Here is a 24,154-nt window from a genome sequence, read left to right as displayed (position 1 = left end):
TTTAAATATCGTACCTGGGGGGTGTCTATAGTATGCCTGTAAAGTGGCTCGTGTTTCCCGTGCTGAGAACAGTCCCTGCACAAAATGACATTTTTAAAGGAATAAAAGTCATTTAAAACTGCTTGCAGCTTTAATGTAATGTCGGGTCCTGGCAATATGGATGAAAATCAGTGAGACAAACGCCATGGGTACCCCCCAGTCCATTACCAGGCCCTTTGGGTCTTGTATGGATATTAAGGAGAACCCCGCACCCAAATTAAAAAAAGGAAAGGCGTGGGGCCCCCAGGCCCTATATAATCTGAACAGCAGTATACAGGCGGTGCAAACAAGACAGCAACTGTAGGTTTGTTGTTAAGTAGAATCTGTTTGTAATTTTGAACTGGTACATTTTTAAAGTCTAGCTCCAGCCAAAAAATCTATTTTTAAGCTTTTTGGAAAACATAGGGAAGGGTTATCACCCCTGTAACATTTGTTTTGCTGTCTGTGCACCTCTTCAGAAGATTTCACCTCACTTTCTGTCCCAATGACAAATGTTTTTTGACAATTTGGGGTTTTTAGTGAAACAAGGATTGTTGATAAAGCATCAGTGGAGAAGAGACATGTTTTTCCCATATTAACTCTTACAGGAGAGTTGTCTCCTTCCGTTTGCAAGTAGGAGTCGTTTGTAAGTTGGATGCTGTAAGTTGGGTGGAGGAGAGAGGTGTGTCAGAATCACCAGTAGTAGCATTTTGGAGGCGTGGTGGCGGAACAACCTCCAACACTACTGCACATTGTCCTGCATCCTTCTCAGCTGCCGGAAAAGTCACCCAATGCGCCATGAAAGATAGGCAACGTCCCTGTCCATGCCTGCTGGACCATGAGTCAGTGGTAATATACACCTTACTGCTGACCGCCCTGTCCAGCGAGGCCAAGACATTGCCTCCTTGCTGGTAGAGAGACGGAATCACCTTCCATGAGAAAAAATGGTGTTTGGGAACCTGCCACTGAGGAACCGCACATTCCACAAACTCACAGAAGGGGGCAGAGTCTACCAACTGAAAAGGCAGCAGTTGAAGTGCTAGCAATTTATACAAGCTAGCATTTAACCGCTGGGCATGTGGATGGCTGGGAGCGAACTTCTTTCGGCGGTACAGCAGCTGGGGCAGGGAAATTTTCCTTGTACAATCTGACGTTGGTGTACCGATAGCAGATTGCCCCCAAGTACTTGGCTGTGACACACCTAATTCTACACCTTCATTCCTCCCAGTGCAGGTCTCAGAGAGGGCTGAAGGTATATTGGGGTTGGAGATCCCAGCTGATGAGGAGCAAGGAGAGGTCCTCTTTGTTCTTTGGTGTGGGTCTTTTAGGTACGCTTGCCAATGAACTGCATGGCAGGTCAACATATGTCTGGTCAAGCATGTGGTGCCCAAGCGGGTGATGTTTTGGCCACGCGAGATACGCTTGAGATATGTTGCAAATAGCAGCAGTGGGATCTGATGCACTCGTCTCAAAAAAGGCCCACACCAAAGAACTTTTGGAATAACACACAGAGACAGCAGCGCCCTGCACATGCGGAGCTCTGTGGTGTGATGCAGTTGGTGTGCTGCCCTTAAGCTGGCCCCTGGAGGGCATCCTGCCTCGTTTGTGATGTGCCTCCTCCTCCTCCTCTCTCCTATCAGGCACCCACGTGGAGTCAGTGACCTCATCATCCCCTCCCTACTCATCACTGGAGCAAACCTGGCAGTATGCTGCAGCTGGGGGAACATGACTGCCAGATTGCTGTCCTTCTTGGGCACCCCCTCTGTCTGGGCTCACGTTACTGCCTTCCTCTAGCTGAGTACCATCATCGGAGCTTTCAAAACGCTGGGCATCCTCCTGGAGCATGTAACCAACACTGTGGTCAAACAGTTCAGGGGACTCCTCAGGAGGACATGGTGGGGCTAGGGAAGGAGTGACTGATGCCATTGAGCCGAGGGAAGAGGCCGCGTTGGCAGCTGCTTTGCAATGTACCCTGAGCCTAGGTGAGAGAGGATAAGGAGTATGAGGACGGTCATCCACTCTACCGAGTCTTCCGCATGTTGCGGCTCAACACGGCCAGCTGCCAAAAAAAGGCCAAGCGTGTCCCACGGCCACGTGCTGATGAGGATGCACCGTGTCCATGACCAGCACTGTTGCCTCTAGACACAGAGCCTGCTTGCCCTCTTTTATTGGCTTGTGATTGTCTGCCTCTCCTTGTTGGCCTTCTAGACATACTAATGGCCTGCACTGCAGTGAGATGTGCACACCAGCACTTGTCTTCAGGTAGCTATAGGTACAACTGTGCAGGGTACACAGTACACTAATTGTAAATACTTCAAGAGCCTGCCTGTGCTATTAATAGGATCAGAAGAAGCACACAAGCACTTGTCTTTAGGTAGTTATACTGTAGGTGCAACTGTGCAGGTTACACAGTATACTAACTGTAAATACTTCAAGAGCCTGCCTGTGCTATTAATAGGATCAGAAGAAGCACACAAGCACTTGTCTTCAGGTAGCTATAGGTGCAACTGTGCAGGGTACACAGTACACTAACTGTAAATACTTCAAGAGCCTGCCTGTGCTATTAAAAGGATCAGAAGAAGCACACAAGCACTTGTATTCAGGTAGCTATAGGTGCAACTGTGCAGGGTACACAGTACACTAACTGTAAATACTTCAAGAGCCTGCCTGTGCAATTAATAGGATCAGAAGGAGCACACAAGCACTTGTCTTCAGGTAGCTATACTGTAGGTGCAACTGTGCAGGGTACACAGTACACTAACTGTAAATAGTTCAAGAGCCTGTCTGGGCTATTAATAGGATCAGAAGAAGCACACAAGCACTTGTCTTCAGGTAGCTATAGGTGCAACTGTGCAGGGTACACAGTACACTAACTGTAAATACTTCAAGAGCCTGCCTGTGCTATTAATAGGATCAGAAGAAGAACACAAGCACTTCTCTTCAGGTAGCTATACTGTAGGTGCAACTGCGCAGGGTACACAGAATACTAACTGTAAATACTTCAAGAGCCTGCCTGTGCTATTAATAGGATCAGAAGAAGAACACAAGCACTTGTCTTCAGGTAGCTATAGGTGAAACTGTGCAGGGTACACAGTACACTAACTGTAAATACTTCAAGAGCCTGCCTGTGCTATTAATAGGATCAGAAGAAGAACACAAGCACTTGTCTTCAGGTAGCTATACTATAGGTGCAACTGTGCAGGGTACACAGTGCACTAACTGTAAATACTTCAAGAGCCTGCCTGTGCAATTAATAGGATCAGAAGGAGCACACAAGCACTTGTCTTCAGGTAGCTATACTGTAGGTGCAACTGTGCAGGGTACACAGTACACTAACTGTAAATAGTTCAAGAGCCTGTCTGTGCTATTAATAGGATCAGAAGAAGCACACAAGCACTTGTCTTCAGGTAGCTATAGGTGCAACTGTGCAGGGTACACTAACTGTAAATACTTCAAGAGCCTGCCTGTGCTATTAATAGGATCAGAAGAAGAACACAAGCACTTCTCTTCAGGTAGCTATACTGTAGGTGCAACTGTGCAGGGTACACAGTATACTAACTGTAAATACTTCAAGAGCCTGCCTGTGCTATTAATAGGATCAGAAGAAGAACACAAGCACTTGTCTTCAGGTAGCTATAGGTGCAATTGTGCAGGGTACACAGTACACTAACTGTAAATACTTCAAGAGCTTGCCTGTGCTATTAAAAGGATCAGAAGAAGCACACAAGCACTTGTATTCAGGTAGCTATAGGTGCAACTGTGCAGGGTACACAGTACACTAACTGTAAATACTTCAAGAGCCTGCCTGTGCTATTAATAGGATCAGAAGAAGAACACAAGCACTTGTCTTCAGGTAGCTATACTATAGGTGCAACTGTGCAGGGTACACAGTGCACTAACTGTAAATACTTCAAGAGCCTGCCTGTGCTATTAATAGGATCAGAAGAAGAACACAAGCACTTGTCTTCAGGTAGCTATAGGTGCAATTGTGCAGGGTACACAGTACACTAACTGTAAATACTTCAAGAGCTTGCCTGTGCTATTAATAGGATCAGAAGAAGCACACAAGCACTTGTCTTTAGGTAGTTATACTGTAGGTGCAACTGTGCAGGTTACACAGTATACTAACTGTAAATAGTTCAAGAGCCTGTCTGGGCTATTAATAGGATCAGAAGAAGAACACAAGCACTTGTCTTCAGGTAGCTATAGGTGCAATTGTGCAGGGTACACAGTACACTAACTGTAAATACTTCAAGAGCCTGCCTGTGCTATTAATAGGATCAGAAGAAGAACACAAGCACTTGTCTTCAGGTAGCTATACTGTAGGTGCAACTGTGCAGGGTACACAGTACACTAACTGTAAATACTGTAAAACATCTGCCTGCCTGTCAGTATATTAGGAAGAGAATAACAGGAATGGATCTAGCTAAACTGAATACAGTATATATATATATATATATATATATATATATATATATATATATATATATATATATATATATACACCTGGGATGCATATATATATATACACAATACACTGTAAGTGCAGCTAACTGACTCGACCTGCCTACTCGATCTATCTTAAATCAAATGACACTGTCTCTCTGTCTATCTATCTCTCTCCGCCGCCGCAACACACTACACAAGGCTGCCACGCAGTTGGCCTTATATAATGTGGGGCGTGTACTAAACCCCCTGAGCCATAATTGGGCAAAGCCACCCTGGCACACGGCGCTGTGATTGGCCAAGCATGCGGGTCATAGTGCATGCTTGGCCAATCATCAGCCAGCAATGCACTGTGATGCTGCAGTGAATTATGGGCCGTGACACGCCACTCGAATTTGGAGCAAACGTCCCATATCGTTCGCAATTCGACGAACGGTCAAACAGGCGATGTTCGAGTCGAACATGGGTTTGACTCGAACTCGAAGCTCATCCCTACTCTGGATACGTTCTGGATCAGTTTTTGACTACAGTGCACACCACAAGCAGTTCCAGTGCGTTTTTGATACAATTTGCTAGGTTCTAGTATAGTTTTGTGCAGAAAAAATACAGCACGTGCTACTTTTTTTTCTGTTTGGGTTTCGGTCAGTTTCCCGTGCAGAAACTAATCTGTAACTGACTGGAACTAACTGCATTGGTGTGAACTAGAGCCATTGGAGTACATGGAAAACACTGTGCATGCATTTTTAGTGCAGAAAAAAAGTGCACGTAACTGCATCTGTGTGAACTGGCCCTCAAATAATGTATGCAGCGTGCATACATTATACATACAGCAAATTAAACTTTTTTTATGGTAGAAGAAAAGGCACCATAAATAATGCAACACTGCTCCTATTTTATTTTGTCGAAACAGTGAAAACCCCATCTTTTATAGTATGAGATAAAACTGAAAATGTCTGATATCTCCCTCTAGTGAATTTAGGTCTCTATAAAATATTCATGCACTTGCTCAAATCTTTCTGTATTATTGGTCTTTGAAAGGCACATTCTGAAGATTATATTCACAGTAATGTAAAAAACAAAGATTTCTGCTTGTTATATTCATATATTCTGCAATCTGGCAAAAATGACCTAGATTGAAATGTAAGCCACATATATTAAGGCAAACTAGTCTTGAGACATTAGTAGTGAATATGTGCCAAGAAAGACTGATGTTGCCGTTGTCACCCACCTGTAACCCCTTGCAGAAAATGTGTACAATAGTAAAAATTAGATTCACCCTGCGATTTACAGTAAACATAATTAAAGGGTTAGTTTCCCTTTCCTATACATTTCCAACAAAACCCCAATGCATTTCCCCATCCCCAGCTTGTTACTAGGGATTGGCCAAACGGACCCCTGTTCGGTTCGCACCAGAACTTCCGAACACTGCGAAAGTTCGGACCCGAATAACGAACCCCATTAAAGTCAATAAAACCTGAAAGTGAAAAATCAAAAGTGGACATTTTGAAGGCAAGTAATTGGGCATACAATGGTTATAGCGGTCCGGGTCCTGCCCTGGGGGACATGTATCAATAAAAAAAGTTTGTGAAAAACGTTATTTTTAAATGAGCAGTGATTTTTTTTTATTTTTAAAGTGAAAGCCTAAAAATTAAAAATTCCTCCCAATATGGTGCCTGTGGGGTCCAATAATTGCATTTATAAAGCCAAAAAATGACTTTTTCCCTGCAAGCTGCCTTTATTTTGGTCAGCAACAGCTGGGGAGCCAGTGTTTATGATGAGGCCACAATGTAGTGCACTGGGAACAAGATTAGAGATTTTTTGGATACATTCTTGTGTCACTTTGACTTTGTATAGAAGTAAGGTGCGTAAAAATTGGTCTTTGGTTGTCGGTGGCGCCTTCCCACCGTAACCCTATAGCGGTAATCTTGATGAAAGCAAGAATTGGCCTTGCTGTAAAAAATTGCAATGATGTGCACCTGTCAAACAGGTACAGAAAAATTGGTCTTTGGGTGTTAATTGTGCCCATGAAACCTATACCAAAAACATTCTTCGAGATGAAATGATTGGAAGCTGACAGCCCTGAGCGGTGAGGACTAAAAAAATTCTGAAATGCCTCACTTAGGTGGATGTCTTCTCCAATGCTCCTCTCTTGACCAACAGAAGACTAAAAACAACATTTTCCATGACACTTTAACCTACTGGAGTCAGGAAAAACGTTCAATAAAATCCTCTTTAACGTGTTCTCAAGAGATTTTATCTTCTGCACTCTCTGTGGGGACGAGATGCATTCTGAGACCTTCCCCTTATAACGATGGTCAAGGGGTTACCAACCAGTAATCATCCTTCTCCTTTATGCCAGGTAGGTTGCCAATGCGCCTCAAATTTGCTGAGGCTTGAGAAGCAGACTCCTCTGGGTCACTCAGGATGACAGCATCTGGAACTTCCTCCTCCCAGCCACGTACTATTCCCAAGGGTCCTGCGGTTGGAAAGCCATCGCTTACAGATTGACGCATGTCTTCATCCACCTGGTGGGCATGTCACAAATCAGGCGGTTTACAGGTAGGTGGACTTCCCACTGAATTTTAGCCAACTGAGCACTGGCTGTGCATGACCGCCTGAAATGGCTACAAACTCTTCCGGCCAGCTTTAGCACATCTTGCAACCCTGGGTACGTATTTAGGAAACGCTGCATCACCAAATTGAGGACATGTGCCACGCATGGCACATGTGTCAACATTCCCTGTCTAAGGGCGGACAGGAGGTTTGAGCCATTATCGCACACCACCATTCCTGGCTCCAGCTGGTGTGGTGTGAACCACCTCTGGGCCTGTCCCTGCAGAGCTGCAAGCATCTCTGCTCCGGTGTGGTTCTTGTCCCCTAAACACACCAGCTGAAGCACTGCATGGCACCTTTTAGCCTGACTCTGGGAATAGCCCTTTGAATGCTTAGGGCATACCTGATGTTCATAGGACAATTCTGCAGAGGAGGGCATGGAGGTGGTGGAGGAGGAGGAAAGGGTAGAGCTCACAGGTCTGGCATCATTACCACCAGCTGTATGGCACAACAAGCTGCAGCACCAAGCCCTATCCTGCATCCTTTCGAGTTGCAAGCAGTGTTACCCAGTGTGCTGTGAACGAAATATATCGTCCTTGCCCATGCTTGCTGGACCACGTGTCAGCAAGGTGGATTTTACAGCTGACTGCCTTGCCCAACAATGCTAGAACATTCCCTTCCACGTGATGGTAGAGAGATGGAACGGCCTTACGTGAAAAGTAGTAGCAAATGGGAGCTTGCCATTGTGGTACAGCACATTGTGCAAATTCACAGAAGGAGGCAGAATCCTCCAGGCTGAAAGGCAGAAGTTGGAGAGCCAACAGCTTTGAAAAGCTTGCATTTAGACGCTGGGCATGTGGGTCACAGGGCCTTTTTTTTTTTTTTTTTTTTTCAGTCTACAGCTGGTGGTGTGCTGCTAGGACCTGGGACACCCTGTGCTATAGCTTTTTCCCTGTCAGTGGAGGCTGCTGAGAGGTAATGACTCAGTATAGCAGGGGCAGACTGAAGTGAGTAAGGAGGAGGAGGGACAGATTTGAGCCCCTTTTGTGTGGTTTTTAGGTGTTCTTGCCAATGGGCTGAGTGGTTGGATGTTAAATTCCTTGTTAAGCATGTGGTACCCATATGGTTGATTTTTTTTGGCACGTTTGATGTGCCTGAGACACAGTTTGCAGATAGCAACAGTGCAATCTGCTGCAGATGTGCTGAAAAGGCCCAGACAGCTGAGCTTTGGGGAGTGGGCTGAGAGATAACAGCTGCAGAATGTGATGGAACAGGGTAGCTGCTCTCTACTCTTTCTTGATGTCGGCCTCCTTGGGCCTCCTCACCTTCAGTTTCCTCCTCTGCTCTATCTGGCACCCAAGTCACATCAGTGACCTCATCATCATCATCTCCTCCATCTTCATCATTACCACTAGAGACAACTTGGCAATACGCTGCGGCTTGGGGAACACGAATGCCAATTTGTCTACCAGTGTTCCTCCCTCTCTCTAGGCTCATGTTCCTGTTATCCTCAACCTCAGAACCAACATCTGAATCCAGTAATGGCTGGGCATCATCAAGGATCAAGTGGCTGACACTGTGGTCAAATAACTCAGCTGACTCCTCAATGGCTGTTGTTGGGGCTATGGCAGGAATAGATGTGGACAAGGAGGCAGGTTTATCCACTCTGGCAACTTCAGGGGACTGCACACTTGTCTCTGATTGCGTGACAGAGGATGAGGAGGATGAGGAAGGTTTAGTAAGCCAGTCCACCACCTCCTCTGTATGCTGTGGCTGGATAGCATGGGCAAACTCACTAAACAGAAGAAATGATGACTTGCCTGAGGACTGACCACCACGTCCACCTTTGCCTATGAACACATTTGTTGCTGGCCCCCTTACAGTGCCAAGGGAATGTCTGCCTCTCCTTGTTGTCCTCCCAGAAATTATTGGGAGGGAGGGGGCGGTGCTTATAAGAAAATGTAAAGAAGAAGTAGAAATCTGTACATAGATGCACTTTAATCAATGTAAAAGGGTGTTTGGTGCACTTTAACTAGAGTACTCACACTACACAGACACACTCCACAGATACACTATAATATACTGCAATATAATGCGCCATCCATACAGTGATGCACAGAACATTATGGTGTTAAACTGGCAGTAGCGCACACAAAACTATATGGCATTAAACTGGTAGTAAAGCACACAGAACCATATAGCGTTAAATTGGCAGTAATGCACACAGAACTATATGGCGTTAAACTGGCAGTAACACACAAATCTATATGATGTTAAACTGGCAGTAATGCACACAGAACTATATGGCATTAAAGTGGCAGTAACGCAATCAAATAGACGTGTTCAACCGTCACTACACTGACGCTATCTAAACTGTCCCTACTTTAGCTACACACTAATGTAAAGATTACTGACACGGTCTCACTACACTACACTGAAACTATCTGAGCTGTCCCTACTCTACACTAATGTATGTATGAATGACACGTTCTCACTATACTACAGTGAAACTATCTGAGCTGTCCCTACTCTAGCTGCATACTATGCAAAGCTGAATGATGGTCCTCCTCACTACACTCACACTATCCCCAAACTGATACTAAACTAATATTCTACACTGACAATTGAAGCAAAATACCACAGTATAGCACACTAACTAACTAATAGCACTGAACTGAGCCCTGTTCTATCTCTCTCCACGCTGAAATCACACTGAAAATGGCTGCCATTGAAATAATACTTTTATACTGAGCCATGATTGGATAAAGTCATGATGACATTGTCCAATCATGACTCTGACAGTGCTCTGTGCCCTGATTAGCTGAAGCTTTCACTGCTGCAGACAATCAGGGCTTGCAATGCACTGTTTGTTGTATACGAACCCTTGAAAGGAAACACAAGTACCCCCCCCCGGTACAGTGGGACTTTATGGGCGAACAAAAAGAAAATCATATGTCATAAAATGTAATTTATTAGAAAAATGATTAAAAATCATGTATCAAAAACACAATGCACTGTTCAGCGCTGCAATGCATTGTGGTCGGTTCGGGGGGGTGAACAAATGGTCGAACGACCTGTTCATCGAACGTCCGAACAGCGAAAGTTTGGCTGAACCGTTCGCCCATCCCTACTTGTTACACTGCTCAGCATTTTAAAAAGGTTCTCCTTTTCCTTTCTATTTCTTTAGGCTATGCATTGCCTGCCTGCACCCCAGCTTATTACACAGCTCAGCTTTTTTAAAAGGTGCTCCTTTTTCACTCAGGCATAGGGATGAGCCGAACACCCCCCTGTTCGGTTCGCACCAGAACTTGCGAACAGGCAAAAAATTTGTTCGAACACGCGAACACTGTTAAAGTCTATGGGACACGAACATGAATAATCAAAAGTGCTAATTTTAAAGGCTTATATGCAAGTTATTGTCATAAAAAGTGTTTGGGGACCCGGGTCCTGCCCCAGGGGACATGGATCAATGCAAAAAAAAGTTTTAAAAACGGCCATTTTTTTGGGAGCAGTGATTTTAATAATGCTTAAAGTAAAACAATAAAAGTGTAATATTCCTTTAAATTTCATACCTGGGGGTGTCTATAGTATGCCTTTAAAGGGGCGCATGTTTCCCGTGTTTAGAACAGCAAAATGACATTTCAAAAGAAAAAAAGTCATTTAAAACTACTCGCGGCTATTAATGAATTGCCGGTCTGACAATACACATAAAAGTTCATTGATAAAAACGGCAATTCCCCACAGGGAAACCCCGAATCAAAATTTAAAAAAAAATGACATAGGGGGTCCCCCTAAATTCCAGGGTCTGGTATGAATATTAAGGGGAACCCCGGCCAAAATTTTTTTAAAAATGGCGTGGGGTCCCCCTCAAAATCTATAAAAGACCCTTCAGGTCTGGTATGGATTTTAAGGGGAACCCCGTGCCAAAATTTTTTTAAAAAATGGCATGGGGTCCCCCCAAAAATCCATACCAGACCCTTATCCGAGCACACAACCTGGCAGGCCACAGGAAAAGAGGGGGGACGAAAGACATTGGGGGTAGCCCCCCAAAACACCTTGTCCCATGTTGATGGGGACAAGGGCCTCATCCGCACAACCCTTGCCCGGTGGTTGTGGGGGTCTGCGGGCGGGGGGCTTATCGGAATCTGGAAGCCCCCTTTAACAAGGGGACCCCCAGATCCTGGCCCTCCCCCCTGTGTGAAATGGTAAGGGGGTACCAAAGTACCCCTACCATTTCACAAAAATACTGTCAAAAATGTTAAAAATGACAAGAGACAGTTTTTGACAATTCCTTTATTTAAATGCTTCTTCTTTCTTCTATCTTCTTTCTTCTATCTTCTGTCTTCTTTCTTCTATCTTCTATCTTCCTTCGGTTTCTTTCTCCATCTTCTTCTTCTTCTGGTTCTTCTGGTTCTTCCTCCGGTGTTCTCCTCCGGCATCTTCCTCCGCGGCGTCGGCATCTTCTTTCCTTCTTCTCCTTGGGCCGCTCCGCATCCATGATGGCATGGAGGGAGGCTCCCGCTGTGTGACGCTTCTCCTCTTCTGATGGTTCTTAAATAATGGGGGGACGAGGCCACCCAGTGACCCCGCCCCCTCTGACGCACGGGGACTTGACGGGGACTTACCTATGGCATTCCCCGTGATGTCAGAAGGGGGCAGGGTTATGTAACGGGTGACCCCGCCCCCTCTGAAGTCACAGGGAATGCCACAGATAAGTCCCCGTCAAGTCCCCGTGCATCAGAGGGGGGCGCAGTCACCGGGTGGCCCTTGCCCCCTCGTTATTTAAGAACCGTCAGAAGAGGAGAAACGTCACACAGCGGGAGCCTCCCTCCATGCCATCATGGATGCGGAGCGGCCTGAGGAGAAGAAGGAAAGAAGACGCCAATGCCGCGGAGGAAGATGCCGGATAAGAACACCGGAGGAAGAACCAGAAGAACCAGAAGAACCAGAAGAAGAAGAAGATGGAGGAAGAAACCAAAGGAACATAGAAGATAGAAGAAAGAAGACAGAAGAAAGAAGATAGAAGAAAGAAGACGCATTTAAATAAAGGAATTGTCAAAAACTGTCTCTTGTCATTTTTAACATTTTTGACAGTTTTTTTGTGAAATAGTAGGGGTAGTACCCCCTTACCATTTCACACAGGGGGGAGGGCCGGGATCTGGGGGTCCCCTTGTTAAAGGGGGCTTCCAGATTCCGATAAGCCCCCCCGCCCGCAGACCCCCACAACCACCAGGAAAGGGTTGTGGGGATGAGGCCCTTATCCCCATCAACATGGGGACAAGGTATTTTGGGGGGCTATCCCAAAGCACCCTCCCAATGTTGAGGGCATGTGGCCTGGTACGGTTCAGGAGGGGGGGGCACTCTCTCGTCCCCCCCTCTTTTCCTGCGGCCTTCCAGGTTGCGTGCTCGAATAAGGGTCTGGTATGGATTTTTGGGGGGACCCCACACCATTTTTTTTTATTTTGGCACGGGGTTCCCCTTAAAATCCATACCAGACCTGAAGGGTCTGGTATAGATTTTGAGGGGGACCCCACGCAATTTTTTTTTAAAATTTTGGCCAGGGTTCCCCTTAATATCCATATCAGACCTGAAGAGCCTGGTATGGAATTTAGGGGCACCCCCACGTCATTTAAAAAAAAAAATTTGGTTCTGGGTTCCCCTGTGTGGAATTCCCATGCCGTTTTTATCAATGAACTTTTATGTGTCTTGTCAGACCGGCAATTCATTATAGCCGCGAGTAGTTTTAAATGACATTTTGCTGTCAGACTGTTCTAAACACGGGAAACATGAGCCCCTTTACAGGCATACTATAGACACCCCCCAGGTACAAAATTTAAAGGGATATTACACTTTTATTGTTTCACTTTAAGCATTATTAAGCATTATTAAAATCACTGCTCCCGAAAAAACGGCCGTTTTTAAAACTTTTTTTGCATTGATCCTTGTCCCCTGGGGCAGGACCCAGATCCCCAAACACTTTTTATGACAATACCATGCATATAAGCCTTTAAAATTAGCACTTTTGATTTCTCCCATAGACTTTTACAGGGTGTCCCCCGGCTTTCGAATTTGCCACGAACACCCCAAATTGATCGCTGTTCGGCGAACTGGCGAACAGCCAATGTTCGAATCGAACATGAGTTTGACCGAACTTGAAGCTCATCCCTACTCAGGCAATGCATGTCCTAAAAAAATACTCAGGTAGCTGACCCCCTGCTGTTAAGGCAGGAAGGGCCAGAGGCTAGAAGTGTGCCCTTAGTAGGCATTCTGGCACATTCAAACTGCATGCAAGCGCAGTGTATCTTCTTCTAGCAGCAGCAGCTGTAGTAGTGCAACACCTGTTGTTAATGCCGTGTACACACGACCGGACTTTTCGACAGCAAAGGTCCAACAGAACAAATCCGCCAGACAATTCGATCGTGTGTGGGCTTCATCGGACCTTTGCTGTCTAAAAATCAGATGGACTTTAGAAATAGAACATGTTTCAAATCTTTCCGACAGACTCGAGTCTGGTCGAAAAATCCGTTCGTCTGTATGCTAGTTCGACGGACAAACAACGACGCAAGGGCAGCTATTGGCTACTGGCTATGAACTTCCTTCTTCTAGCCTGGTCGTACGTCATCACGGTCAAATCCATCGGACTTTGTTGTGATCATGTGTAGACAAGTCCGATTCAACGGAACTCCGTCAAAAGTCCGTTTGAAAGACCGTCAGCCCTTTTGATGCCGAAAAGTCTGGTCGTGTGTACACGATAATAGAGTAGAAAGAGCATGCTGCGCATGGGTGTAGCTTGAATGAGCCAGAGCGCCCACTGTAGGTGCACTTCTAACCTCTGGCCCATCTCGCTGTTTAGGCAGGACACGAGGGGTATGAACACTTTGAAGTTTTTGCAGAGAAGCAGAGTGGAGCCTGTGCAAATATAGTAGAATAGAAGCACCTTTTTAAAAAAAACAGGGCATGTATGTGTTGATCTGGGGACATTGGTACGCAAGGAATAATACATTATATCACATATGTGTTTGATGTACAATGACAGACGTATCATCTTATAATAGCATGTTGGGCCTCATTCACATAGACACACAATTATATGCATTAAAAGGACATTTCTGAATTCATGTAACTACCCTGTTTCCCCGAAAATAAGACCTAGCGTGATTGTCGGTGATGGCTGCAATATAAGCCCTGCCCCCCAAATAAGGCCTACCCTGTTTCCCCGAAAATAAGCCCTACCCTGAAAAGAAGACCTACAAGGACTTTAACTAGGGCTTATTTGGGGGGTAGGGCTTATATTGCAGCCATCACTGACAATCACGCTAGGTCTTATTTTCGGGGAAACAGGGTATTTTAAATGGTATAATGCACACTGTGCAGTTACCTGCATTCAGGTGTGTTCAGTTCACCTGCATTTAGAAAAAGAAAAATAGAGATTTGTGTGTCCAGGCACAGATTAGACAGTCTGAACATGTCTACTTCATAGGGCTTTGACGGTTAGCCTTAATGCTGGCAGACTGTCAAACTCTATGAGGGGCTGATATGTGCTACAGCTGGATGGGGCTGGCTGGGGCACCTAGCAGTTCAAACGTTTAGAGCAGTATGCACCCGAGGCCCTATGTGCATCACAGTGGCAGCTGGTGCTCAATATTTAGGGTGGGTAGAAAAACAAACTTGGCCTCCTCACGCTTTCTTATTTGATCAGGAAAGCAGCTATTCACTCAAACCTCCCTCCTTGGCACTCGATCGATTGATCGGGAAGGCAGCGATCTACTCGCCCTAGTTCTGCCTATGGTTGCCACCTTTTCTTCAAGTCAAACCTGAACAGTTTAGGGGCGCAGAGCAATTTTTTTACAGTATAAAATATATATATTTGCGATTAAATACATTTCTAATTATATGAAGTTTATCACAAGAGCCCCCATTTACATCAGAGTTCTCAGTGTTCCCCCTTAAATTAGGCTTCCCAGAGCATCCCTTCTGTCAGAGTCCCCGGAGTTCTCCCTTACATCAGAGTCCACAGAGTTCCCCTTTTTATCTGAATCCACAGAGTTATCCTTTTACATCTGAACTTGCAGAGTTCCCTTACACTGTAAGGGGGGACTCTGCAGACTCTGATGTAAGGGAGAACTCCAGGGACCCTGACATAAGGGATACTCTGAGAACCCTGATTTAGGGAGGAACACTAAGAACTCTGATGTACGGAGAGGACTCTGATGTAAGAGGTGACACTGTGGCCTCTGGTGTAAAGGGGAACTGGGAACTGAGAACCCTGATTTACCTTAATGTACTTACTCAGAGGCAGGAGAGAGAAGGGGGAGAAGAAAGACTTCAGTCATAGAAAGGGATGGATGGTGAGCTCACTCACCCCTTGGCACCTCTCATCCAGATAAATCTGTGGCTGCTGAGCTTCAAATTTCCCACCCTCACTTTCCTTTTTTGAGGCACAGCGCCAGGAATTGGAGTGTGGACAGACACAGAGGGGTAGGGGTGGGAGGAAAAGAAGCAGATCAAGCCCTCTCTCCTCTCCCATCTGTGAGTGTGGGGGGGGAGAGGTGTGGTAATGCTGACTTTGGGCAGTGTGAAAGAGAGTGTAACAGACACTCTCGGCTTAGACAACTGCAGCCAGCAACCCTGTTGGGAAGCCAATCCTGGACAGGTGGCAACCATACTCCCGCCCCCCGGCACGATCCATGGCTTTACTTTATGTTGCGGTAGAGGTGCGGGGAGGAAGAAAAGGTGGTGGTGTTGGTGCACTGCTGAATCCGGGGTAGGGCTCCTGGAAGAGGTTGTTGCGGCCAGGGTTGCTCCTCCTCCTGGCTGAACAGTAAGCGGGTCCTGAGACCTGATTGCCCGGGAGTCCTAAGACTCCCTGGCCAATCGGGTCTTAGGACCCGCTTCTTGATTGGCTGGGAAGAAAGGCAGGAAGACATTAGCAAATAATAATTTGCTAATTTCACACAAGTGGGTGGGCTTGGGGACGCAGTACTCTGTGCCCAGAGCCCACCCACTTGTGTGAAATTAGCAAATTATTATTTGCTAATGTCTTCCTGCCTCTCCTCCCAGCCAATCAAGAAGCGGGTCCTAAGACCCAATTGGCCAGGGAGTCTTAGGACTCCAGCTCTAATCACGTGCTTCAAAAAAAAAAAAAAACACATTGAAATCCATGCGAACGTGCAAACCCTATTAAACTCTATGGGACAAAACATGAAAAATCAAAAGTGCTAATTTTAAAGGCTTATATGCAAGTTATTGCCCTAAAAAGTGTATGGGGTCCCAGGTAATGCCCTAGGGGCATGTATCAATGCAAAAAAAAAGTTTTTAAAATTGACATTTTTTTCAAGGGCAGTGATTTTGAGAATGCTTAAAGTGAAACAATAAAAATGAAATAATCCTTTAAATATCCTGCCTGGGGGGTCCCCTTAGTCTGCCTGTAAAGTGGCGTATCTGTCTGATGTGTTTTACAGTCCCGCCGCAAAAAAACATTTCTAAAGGAAAAAAAGGCAGCAGCGGCGGGACGCCTACCATTGAGGTGGAGCTTTTTTTCTCTATTTTTCGGGTCCATCGGGCGGCGTGATTGAAGATAGATGGACATCGTGCGACACTTTTTTTTTTTTTTTTATAAAGGAATTGTCAAAAACTGTCTTTTGTAGCTTTTACTTTTTCACTTTTTTTTGGTGAATGGGTAGTGGAGAGTATATATATATTTTTAGATATTGCAAACAAAGTGAGGTGGATTGAGCGCACTCTGGGTGAGGATGCAGCTGATAAACCAGCACATAAATTATTTGGCAATGTCCATAAAAGCAATAAAAACTAGTAGGAAGGAAGGCTGCCTGCTTGCAGATAGAAGTTGATCTGAAATGAAGTGAGGGAAAGAAAGCAGTGCCTTCTAAGCATAATATATTAAAAATTTAATGGATTCAATGTAAAATATAGCGAATACACTCACAAACAGATGAGAGAGACAGGTATGTATAATGGGTGTCATCCGCACTTATCCAGAGGATGCAGGGCTGGGACCGGTGTGTACCGAGAAGCAGTCCTCGGAAGTGAACACAGTGGTGGAGTCCAATACCTTCAGTATCCAGGGGAAGGGATCTGTGAACACCGGAATGTCCTGCTGACACATTTCCTGTCATCAATCGATGCATCGATGGAATTACTATAGCTTTGTTTCTCTTATTTTATCATTCTAAGTGTTCCGTTTTTTTCCATCATTACCTTTTATACTTTATACTTCATTTATCATGTGTTTGGTTTTTTCACCACCTGTCATTTGACAATTTTCCATCATAGTCTCATTTCATCACCAGTTCACTTTAGCATAGATGATAGTTGTCTATATTAGTTTCAATTTTGTTAATTGAACAAGCCTGATCTCCATTAGTGCACAGCGTGGTTTATCTCTGGCTTATCATGTGACTGGGAGCATAATATATACCACTTCTAATATGACCCTATCAGAGCCATCAGTGCATGCTTCGAACACGCGCACCCTCCCGCTGAACTTTAATCCAGAAGTGACGACATCGCAGCAGGACGTTCTGGTGTTCACAGATCCCTTCCCCTGGATACTGAAGGCATTGGACTCCACCACTGCGTTCACTACCGAGGACGGCTCCTCGGTACACACCGGTCCCAGCCCTGCATCCTCTGGATAAGTGCAGATGACACCCATTATACATGCCTGTCTCTCTCATCTGTTTGTGAGTGTATTCGTTACTTTTTGCATTGAATCCATTAAATTTTTAATATACTACTCTTAGAAGGCACCACTTTCTTTCATATATATGTACACACACACACACACACACACACACACACACACACACACACACACACACACACACACACACACATATATATATATATATATATATATATTACACAGTGCAGTTATAGTATATATTTTACAGTACAGTGTATATAGTGCAGTTAGTGTAAAATATATACACAGTGGTGTAGTGGTTAGCACTTTCACCCAGCAGCAAAAAGGGTTGCTGATTCAAATCCTGACCATAACACCATCTGCCTAGACTTTGCATGTTCTCCCTGTGCCTGCGTGGGTTTCCTCCAATGCGCTAAAGACGTGCTGGTAGGTTAATCAGATCCTGTCTAAATTGCCCTAGTATATGTATGAATGTGTGTTAGGGACCTTAGGTTGTAAGTTCCTTCAGGGTAGGGACTGATGTGAATGTACAATGTATATGTAAAGAGTAGGGATGAGTTTCGAGTTCGAGTCGAACGTAAGCTTGACTCGAACATCGGCCGTTTGACCGTTCATCGAATTACGAACATTATGGGCCATTCATGCCAAATTCGAGTGGCGCGTCACGGCCTATAATTCACTGTGGCATCGCAGTGCATTGCTGGCTGATGATTGGCCAAGCATGCACTATGACCCGCATGCTTTGGCCAATCACAGCGCGGTAAGAACCGAGAGCCATAATTGGCCAAAGGCAGAGTGGCTTTGACCAATTATGCCTCGGGTATTTAGTACACGCCCCACTATATAAGGCCGCCTGCACGTCGGCCCTGTGTAGTGTTTTACGGCGTTGAGAGAGAGAGAGACAGTGTCATTTTATTTGAGTTAGATAGAGCAGGCAAGCGAGTCAGTTAGCTGCAGTCAGTGTATTGTGTGTGTGTATATATATATATATGCATCCCAGGTGTTGAGTGTGTATGTGTGTGTGTATATAGGATACAGTACACTGACTGAAAATACTGCAGCTGCCTGCCTGAGGTATTATTAGAAAGAGAACACCAGCAAATGTCTGCAGTTAGCTTTAGTTGCACACTGCACAGGATACAGTACACTGACTGAAAATACTGCAGCTGCCTGCCTGTAAAGAATAACAGGAACGGATCTAGCTAAACTGAATACAGTGTGTGTGTGTGTGTGTGTATATGTGTATATATATATATATATATATATATATATATATATATATATATATATATATATATATATATATATATATATATATATATATATATATATATATATATATATATATTATACACCTGGGATGCATATATATATATATATATATATATATATATATATATACTACACGGTGCAGTTATAGTATATATTTTACAGTACAGTGTATATAGTGCAGTTAGTGTAATATATATATATATATATATATATGTATATATATATTATATTACGAATCGGTCAATCGGCTGATCTTCATAAAAATGAATCAGTCTTGGATCACCAGCTACCAAGCACCTGATGCTGATGTAACCGAATAATTTTATAATGTGAGATCCCTTCAAGACAGCCTATGCTGATGCTCAGTGACTATCCTGTTATGCTGAGTGACAATCCTCTTCCTCCTCAGTGTTCATGCTGATAGCTTGTAAGAACATTTTTGGTTCTGGGCACTGCCACCAGTGGCTAAGGCCCAATTTTTCTGCCCCTGTTTACAATTTCACAGCAGGGCCCATTCCTGTGCCCACCAAGAGTAACTGTAAGGCCTTACAGTGTTGTGGCAACACCACCACACCGTCCAATACCAAAGGCCCAATTTTTCTGACCCTGTTCAACGGGGCATGTAATTACTATTCTTGATCTAATATTTAACAGAAGGGCCCGTTCCTGCGTCCACCAAGAGTAATTGTGAGAGCTTACAGTGTTGTGGAAACACCAACACCTAAGGCCCAAATTTCTGTAGAGTATATAGGGCAGGCCCCTACTTTGCCTTTTTAGGACGATAACTTGCATATTGGCCTTTAAAATTCGCACTTTTGATTTCTCACATTCGAGTCCCATACACTTTAACAGGGTTCGAAAGTTCGCTCAAACTTTCGGTCCGTTCGAATGTTCTGATGCAAACCGAACCAGGGGGTGTTCGGCTCATCCCTAGTAAAGAGCTGCGTAAATTGACTGTGCTATATAAGTACCTAAAATAAATATAGTACAGTTAATATAGTGTATATATAATACAGTCCATGGTATATAGTGTAGTATATATAATACAGTTCAGAATATATAGTGCAGTCTGTATAGTATATATAATACAGTTCAGAGTATATAGTGTAGTATATATAATACAGTGCAGAGTATATAACACAGTGTATTAAGTGGTTAAGGGGAACCCTATGTAAGAATTAAGAAAAAAAAAAATAGGCGTGTGGTCCCCCCCAAAATCCATACCAGACCTTTATCTGAGCAAGCATTCTGGCAGGCCAGGAAAGGGGCCATACCAGGCTGCTTGGGGACATCTTCCTGACAACCTTGGCGGGGTCTGCGGGCAGGGGGCTTATGGGAATCTGGAAGCCCCCTTTAACAAGGGGACCCCCAGATCACACACCCCCCCCCCCCCATGTGAATGGGTAAGGGTTTCAATTCACCAAAAAAGTGTCAAAAAGTAAAAATCGCAACAGACAGTTTTTGACAAATCCTTTATAAAAAAAAAAAAAAAAAAAACGTCCAGAGATGTCCATCCATCTTCAATCACGCTGCCCGATGGACCTGAAAAAATAGAATTAATGTAAAAAGCTCCGCCTTGATTGGAGGCCTCCCAGGGACTGCTGTCTCTTGGCTTTGACAGCTGTTATATAGGTATGGGCGGGGCCACCTGGTGACGTAACTGAGTGACCCCGTCCCCTTCTGACATCATGCAACGTCCTGTAATGTCAGAGGGGGCAGGATCATCCAGTTACGTCAGTGAGTAGCGCCGTCCTTGCCTATATACGTTAGAGCTGTCAAAGCGAGCAGACAGCAGTCACCGGGATGCATCCTTTTTCTTTTTTTTTTTCTTCTATTTTTTGGGTCCGTCGGGAGGCGTGATTTAAGTTGGATGGACATCGCAGGACACTTTTTTTTTTCTAAAGGAATTATCAAAAACTGTCTGTTGTGGTTTTTACTTTTTGAAACTTTTTTTTTGGTAATGGGTAGGGGTACATTGTATCCCCATAGGGGGGAGGAGCTGGCATCTGGGGGCCCCCTTGTTAAAGGGGGCTTCCAGATTCCGATAAGCCCCCCGCCTGCAGACCCCAACAGCAAATGGCCAGGGTTGTTGGAAAGAGGCTCTTGTCCCCATCAATATGGGGACAAGGTGCTTTGGGGCGGGGGCACAGCACCCAACCTCCCCATGTCAAGGGCATGTGGCCTGGTATGTTTCAGGAGGGGGGCACTAATTCACCCCCCCCATCCTGACCTCCAGGCTGCATGCTTGGATAAGGGCCTGGTATAGACTGGGGGAACCCTAGGCCATTTTTTGTTTGATTTTTCCTGTACAGGGAAGAGGCTGTACGGCAACCAAGAGTGACACTAGACGCTACACCAGAGGTGATGTTCCAGCGGTGATGATTTTGGTGTGGGTGAGATATGCATTGGGTCCGCTGTGACCGCGATATGCCAGTCCAATACTGCTGCATAAGATTTTGATATATGTGTGCATATACTATATACAATGTGAGTGCAATGTTTGAAGGCTTTTAACTTTTTAATAAATTTGATCAAACAATACTGCACTATTTGAGCACTTTTGTTTTCACATATGTGGCTTGTCTATGGGATCACCATTGAGGATAGGAGATCGGTATACACATTTAACCCTTTGTTGGTTGACATCTTTTTGCAAGGACAATTTTATCTGGTGAGTTGACACCTAAAGGGGAGTGGTGTCACTAATTACATATGGTGTGGTGAATGAGCCTATTGAACAGGATTTTGTTTACCACCTCCTTACTAAACTGGATTTTTCACAATTTGTATTGAGGACCTAATGAACTATTTGTACTTTCATTCTTATTCATTTTATTCCTTTTTATTTATATCACTTATCACTGGGTGATGTTTATTATTCATTTATTTATTATTTATTCTAATTATAAATGTTTATTCTTATTTGTTTATTTAAGTGGCAGCTTCATTGAATTTATCAAAATTTTGTTTACACAAATTCATTTTAGCGCAATGGTGGGATCTATAGTGTAGGTGGACGCAGTCCTTGGACCCCATGATTTTATTAATATAAACTTATTGGTGAAAACACCATAGTTCAGTGCAAAGATGTGCACTGGTGGTGACTAGAAAAGTGAAGAGGTGATCCAGTACAGTGCTCCAGAATCATCCACTGCACTCCTGTGAAATGGACATTCACCGAAAAAGCTGGCTGCCGTTAAAGCGGCAAACACGCATTCAGCGTAGATCCGCCATCTGTTGTGGGGAAGGCTGTTCAGCAACTCGCACGATCCAGATGTGGACCCCTTGATAATGTCCTATTGGATGAAATGCATCAGCAGTAGACACTAGTGCTGAAGTCAGACCACTGTCCGATACTGGGTCAGTAGTGGCATCCATTGTCATTTGTTTTTATGATTCATTTTATTTTGGCTTTTAACATACAAATCTAATAAATACTATACTATGGAGACTTTATCTGGCTCCCTGTGAGCTTTATTTACTACAGCTACATCTGGATGGTGTGAGTTGCTGAACAGCCTTCCTCACAACAGATGGTAGATCTACACTGAGTGCATGTTTGCTGCTGTAATGGCAGCCAGCTTTTCTGGTGAGTGTCCATTTCACAGGGTTGTGGTGGATTATTCTGGAGCACTGTACTGGATCACCTCTTCACTTTTCAAGTCCCCACCAATTTTTTGTGCACATCTTTGCCCTGAACTTTTGTGTTTTCACCAATAAGTTTATATTGCTCAAAAAATAGTGCTAAAATCTTGTGAGCCACAAATGGGTTAATGCCTCCAATGTGAATCAATGAACCTAATTCAGCTGCACACAATAACCACGTTCCATATCGTGTATATGCCAAAATAAAATAAATATATGTGCATGCGCTAAAGGCTATAAATACGTGAACAAAGAATATAATAGATCTATACAATATTGAAAATTACAAACAGTGTCAAACGCCTGTGAAGAAAGTGACTAAAATCCACAATTGAATATATGAATAAATGGTAACGTGCAACATGCAAAAAAAAAAAAAAATGTGAGAGAGAAAAGAAAAAAATCCTTTAAATAATTATCAAAAATATATAAGTGCTACTTGATAAATAAAGTGTCCGAAACCAATTCATACAAATGAATATATCTCAGTCCAAACCATTCACAAGAGTATATAAATCAAAGTGCAAAATAGTGTCCAAACAAATAGCAGGCATTCCTCATGCTTGTATTTATGAAAAAGTGCTAAATATTCCTCATGCTCTTCTTAAGAGATGTGCACGTTATGGCATGCTGCAGTGCTCTCCAGTGACCCCCAATGGATAATGCGCTCACCTTAGAGCGTGTGACACAGTGGCTAAACAGTGTCAAAACACGCATTAGAGCCACTCCAGGGCTCATACAGGGTCTGCTGGTGATGATCTGTACCACGCTCAAATGGTGACATATATGAAAGAAAGGAGACTCATAGCATAATACCGCCAGGAATTTATTTGAAAAGCCATAAAAACAATCCCTCCAGGAGGGTACTCACAATGCTTGGGTGCGTCAGTGCACCATCCTATCCAAAGTATGCAATACAGATGAATCCTGTGGTGTGCGGTGCGGTGTACAATCCTCTGCCTGTCTGTGTGTAGAAAGCTCTGTCCTGCCCCTCCCCTACGCATCTTCGGCACAGGGTATACGTGCCTTCATCTGGGGGATCTAATAGGACGGGCGCTCTATGTGTTATTTATACTGTCACAGCGGCCATTTTGCCTGGGACCACTGACATCCTAGTGTTCGGCTCCAACAGCGGCCATTTTGCCTGGGATCGCTGGCATCCTAGTGTTAGGCTCCAGCTATGTAAAAACAACAGCAAAAGACGCTGTATGCCGGCCTTGATATTTTAGAAAAAGCAGGAAATGAAAAGCTATAGTAAGCCGTGTTAACCCTATCTGCATAAGTATAATCCTAATCCAGGACAGAGCCACACATCAGAGTAGACACCACATCGCACACCACAAATAATGGTAATTGCACTAGCGATTAATATATGGAACATCAAAAAACTACAAATGTACTAATCTAATGGCATAATATATAACAATATAAAAATATATATATAAAAAAATTTTGTTTAAAATCATACTGAGAATTAAGTATGTTTCTCGCATCAGTAATACAGCACAATCATCATTGTGAGATCCTATAAAACCCTTAAAGGGACCTGTAACC

At 44.1% G+C, this 24,154-nt stretch overlaps 1 long non-coding RNA gene across 1 annotated transcript in view; it reads right to left on the bottom strand.

The window, feature by feature from the left end:
* Nucleotides 1-23,596, bottom strand: part of LOC141147704 (uncharacterized) — a 121,947-nt gene extending 98,351 nt beyond the window's left edge. The window contains exon 1 of the long non-coding RNA XR_012245111.1: nt 23,472-23,596. This is a non-coding gene — a long non-coding RNA (uncharacterized lncRNA). The remainder of the gene's footprint in view (nt 1-23,471) is intronic.
* Nucleotides 23,597-24,154: the final 558 nt, after the last annotated feature.

Source organism: Aquarana catesbeiana, linkage group LG06, assembly GCF_042186555.1.
Source record: "Aquarana catesbeiana isolate 2022-GZ linkage group LG06, ASM4218655v1, whole genome shotgun sequence".
NCBI classification, from domain to species: domain Eukaryota; kingdom Metazoa; phylum Chordata; class Amphibia; order Anura; family Ranidae; genus Aquarana; species Aquarana catesbeiana.
The sequence above is the reverse complement of the archived record's forward strand: the minus strand, read 5'-3'. Positions and strand labels throughout refer to the sequence as shown.